This window comes from Musa acuminata, unplaced genomic scaffold (genome assembly GCF_036884655.1).
Source record: "Musa acuminata AAA Group cultivar baxijiao unplaced genomic scaffold, Cavendish_Baxijiao_AAA HiC_scaffold_591, whole genome shotgun sequence".
Classification (NCBI taxonomy): Eukaryota; Viridiplantae; Streptophyta; class Magnoliopsida; order Zingiberales; family Musaceae; genus Musa; species Musa acuminata.
Genome location: NW_027020830.1, coordinates 1 through 5000, shown reverse-complemented (window position 1 = coordinate 5000; position 5000 = coordinate 1).

Below are 5000 nucleotides of genomic sequence, written 5' to 3'. Positions count from 1 at the left end.
GCGAGCGAAGCGAGAGGCAGCACCGTCCCTGCTATACGAAAGCCCCATCCAGCCCTGTGCCACCCGGGGGGTTCCAGGGTGCTGAGATGGCTGACGTTTTGCTCCGCTCTCGACGGTCACCGCGCAATGCAAGAACAGGCCAAAAACTGGCCAAAACGGCCCAAAAACGGGCCAAAACTGGCCATTTTTGGCTGCACGAGCGAGCGGCGAGCGGCGGACAGCGAGCGAAGCGAGAGGCAGCACCGTCCCTGCTATACGAAAGCCCCATCCAGCCCTGTGCCACCCGGGGGGTTCCAGGGTGCTGAGATGGCTGACGTTTTGCTCCGCTCTCGACGGTCACCGCGCAATGCAAGAACAGGCCAAAAACTGGCCAAAACGGCCCAAAAACGGGCCAAAACTGGCCATTTTTGGCTGCACGAGCGAGCGGCGAGCGGCGGACAGCGAGCGAAGCGAGAGGCAGCACCGTCCCTGCTATACGAAAGCCCCATCCAGCCCTGTGCCACCCTGTCACGAACGGTCGTCGCGCACCCGCAACAACTTCGTTCAACGAACCGTTCGTCGCTCACACCCGCATGTACAGCTGCTTAACAGCATGTTTTCCCATGGTTTTGGGTCATTTTGCTTGTAAATATGTAAGTTCGAACAAGCTGCAGCGTTGCAAAGCGATCGCTCACCGAACCGAGCAAAACAGCCCCAAAACAGCCCAAAACGGCTTCGTTTTCGCGTGCCGCGGGAGGTGAGCGGAGTGCTGCCTCCGCTCACCAAAATGTCAGCCATCTCAGCACCCAGGAACCCCCCGGGTGGCACATGGCTGGATGGGGCTTCGGTTATATACCGGGCGTTGAACACTCTTTCGCAAGTTCGTACGTGACCTTTACGGGAACTTGGTGTTGCGTCCGGGACCAGGTGAGCGGCTGTTTGTGGGCTTGCAGCTGTTCGTTCATCCTTGAAAGCCTTGTTTTTCCCCCTCTCCCTCTTTTCTCTTGTGCACACAAGGTGTTCGACGAATTGCTTGTAAAGCTTTCCTTTTCGCGAGACTTCGGGACGTGTCCGTTGCTCGTTCTTTCGATCTAACTCTCTTTCTCTTTTACAGGTCCTTCGGGACCTGCGAGAGGTTACAAAGTGGGCTGATCCTTGCGGAGCAAGATCGCAAGGGCGAAGCGCGACTTAGGCAAGGCAAAGCTAAGTTCGCGTCTTTGCCGCACGGGTGACTCGCGACTTAGGCAACGCAAGCTAAGTTCGCGTCTTTGGCCGCAAGGGTGCCGCACGCCTTAGGCACTTCCAGCTAAGGTCGTGACATTGTGGTATCAGAGCGGGCAAGCTCTTCGATCGAACAGCGAACGAACTTCGCAACTTCGCCATGGCAAAGCATCGTGGCGAATCAAGCAAGACGGGGCAGGCCGGACCCTTGCCCCAAGCAGCCGCAGGTGGGCTGCATGTGCACACTCGCTCTCATGCTGTTGGAGCCGCTCATGAGGATCGCGGCAGCGAACAGGATGAGCGAGAAGTTGGCAACTCTCCGCGAGCGGAGGAAGCGCAATCTGGTGCGCTAACTGGGAAAAAGAGTCATAAGGAGAGACTCACGACGGCGGAAACCCGCCTGGATGTTCTTGAAGCGAGCATGGAGGAACTCTACCATGGCCAACAAAGACTTGTTGGGGTAGAGAGCTCGCAAGAGGAAGCGGAGTCCAGGATCGACAAGGTCGAGGCCCTAGTCGACCGACTGTCCGATGACACCAAGGACTCCGTGCAGCACTTACAAGATGTTGTGGCGGAACTCACGGCGAAGGTGGCTATGCTCACAAGAACGCTAAATGCGGGAGGAGGCAACACCCGCGTTGCACCGCCACAAAACTTGAGGGCACCTGAGCCCCATGGATACGGAGGGGCCAGAGATGCCAAGGAGCTCGAGAACTTTCTGTTCGACATGGAACAATACTTCCGAGCTACGAGACCCGATTCTGAAGATACCAAAGTTTCAATAGCAACAATGTATCTGAACGGAGATGCGAAACTTTGGTGGCGAACTCGTTGGGAGGAAATCCAACAAGGTCGGTGTCGAGTCGACACATGGGAAGACTTGAAGCGGGAGTTGAGAACTCAGTTCCTACCGGAGAACACAGAGTTCGTCGCAAGAAGGAAGTTGAGACAACTCCGCCAAAGTACCACCATCCGAGACTATGTAAAGCAGTTTTCTGCACTGATGCTGGACATACAGGACATGTCCGAGAAGGACAAGTTGTTCAGTTTCCTTGATGGTCTGAAACCATGGGCTCAGCAAGAGCTGAATCGAAGGAATGTTACCGACGTGGTCGGGGCAATTGCAGCTGCAGAAAGGCTCACCGACTTCGTTTCCTCTGAAGACCCAGCGAGAAGGAAACAATCTTCAAGCAATCGCCCTCAAAAACATTCTCGAGGGAAGGAGCTCGGGGGCGAACAGAAGAAGAAGAGCTCCCACAAAGGGCCGAACCCAAAAGGCAAGGCCTCAAAACCTGGAGGATGCTTCTTGTGCGGAGGACCGCACATGGTAAGGGAGTGCCCACAGAAGCAGGCACTCAACGCGTTGACAGCTTCCATCCACCCTCCCCGATCGGACAAGGGCAAAACCGTTGCCCTTAGCTCAAGCAGTTCTGAATCCAGCAGCGACGATGAAGAGTCGCAAGGACCCCGAATGGGAGCAATGCGTTTGTTGAACGCTATGCGGGGTCAAGTGGGGGAGAACATGAAGACGAAGGCACAAAAAGCAGGAAGTAGTGAACTGATGTATGTGGACATCAAGCTGAATGGCCAAACGACCCGTGCAATGGTGGACACGGGCGCTACCCACAACTTCATAGCCGATCGTGAAGCACAGCGACTTGGGTTGACATTGGAGAAGAGCCCAAGCCGAATGAAAGCAGTGAACTCGGAGGCCAGGCGAATCTTCGGATTGGCGAAGGGAGTTCCCATCAGAATCGGGACTTGGAGCGGAACCACCAACATGATGGCCGTGCCACTAGACGACTTCCAAGTGATCCTTGGAATGGAGTTTATGCACGCGGCGAAGTTGGTGCCGATGCCATTCTTGAATTCCCTATGTATGATGGGAGGCGATGACCCCTGTGTGGTGCCCGTCTCTCGGAGAGGAACCAAGGAGCCCCAACATATTTCGGCATTACAATTGAAGAAAGGGGTGCGAAAGGGCGAACTAACATTCGTGGCTGCTATGAAGCTAGAGCCACTCAATGAAGAAGCCATTCAAGAACCTGCTGTGGTGGCCAACGTCCTGAAGGAGTTCAAAGACGTTATGCCACCTGAGTTGCCGAAGACTCTTCCGCCACGCAGAGGCGTGGATCACAGTATTGAGCTGGAGCCAGGAGTGAAGCCTCCAGCGAGACCACCCTATCGCATGGCCCCGCCAGAGTTGGCAGAACTCAGAAAGCAGTTAGGTGAACTGCTAAGCGGTGGTCTCATCCGCAGCTCAAAAGCACCTTTCGGAGCTCCAGTTCTCTTTCAGAAGAAACAAGATGGGAGCCTCCGATTATGCGTCGACTACCGAGCCCTCAACAAAGTAACAGTGAAGAACAAGTATCCCATCCCGCTCATCGCGGACTTGTTCGACCAATTGGGCAAGGCGAAGTATTTCTCAAAACTCGACCTTCGGTCGGGGTATTGGCAGGTGCGCATTGCTGAAGGCGACGAAGCAAAGACTACATGTGTGACCAGATATGGAGCATTTGAGTTCTTGGTGATGCCTTTCGGCTTAACCAACGCTCCGGCAACATTCTGTACTCTCATGAACCAGCTATTCAAGGAGTATTTGGATAAGTTCGTGGTCGTCTACTTGGACGACATCGTCGTTTACAGCCAAACGCTCGAGGAGCACGTCAAGCACCTTCGGACGATTTTCAAGGTTCTCAGGGAGAACACTTTGTTCGTAAAAAGGGAGAAATGCTACTTTGCTCAGACTGAGATCCTGTTCTTGGGGCACCGAATCGGTGATGGCTCCATCCGGATGGACAAGTCGAAGGTGCAAGCAGTTGCGGAATGGCGAACTCCAAAGAAGGTGCCAGAGTTGAGATCCTTCCTTGGTTTCGTCAACTACTACCGACGCTTCATTGCTGGATATTCGAAGCGGGCAACCCCACTGACGGAGTTGCTGAAGAAGGAGCAGCCTTGGAAGTGGTCTGACAAATGTGAGATAGCATTCCAAGATCTGAAGGCTGCTGTTCTGGAAGAACCAGTGCTCAAATTGCCAAACTATGGAGAGCCCTTTGAAGTCCATACAGATGCTTCGGACTTTGCTATTGGTGGAGTACTCATGCAAGAAGGTCATCCGGTGGCCTACGAGAGCCGTAAACTCAACGAGACCGAGAGGCGGTATCCAGTGCATGAGAAGGAGATGACAGCGGTGATCCATTGCCTACGAGTTTGGCGACACTACCTCCTTGGGTCGCGATTTGTGCTGAGGACAGACAACATCGCCTTGAGTTATTTCCAAACTCAGAAGAAGCTCTCCCCAAAGCAAGCACGGTGGCAGGACTTCCTGGCTGAATTTGATATGGCAATGGAATATAAGCCCGGGAAGGCGAATGTCGTGGCCGATGCGCTGAGTCGGAAGGTGGAGTGCGTGAATGCTGCACAACTGGAGGGCAGAGGCCAAGCAAGTCAGTTACACTCAACCTTCCTTTCCCGAATCAGAGATGGACTGTATAGTGATCCCCAGGCAGTTATCCTGATGCAGCTCATCAAAGAAGGCAAAGCACGACGATTTTGGGTCCAGGAGGGACTTGTTTACACAAAAGGGAATAGGGTTTATGTTCCCCGAGTGGACAATCTAAGGCGTGAACTCTTGAAAGAGTGTCACGATTCCCTTTGGGCTGGACACCCCGGCATTCACAGAACGTTGGCTCTCGTGGAGAGGGCCTTCTACTGGCCAAAAATGGGGATTGATGTGGAGGAGTATGTTCGAACATGCCTTACTTGCCAACAAGACAAGGTGGAGCAGCGGAAGCCGGTGG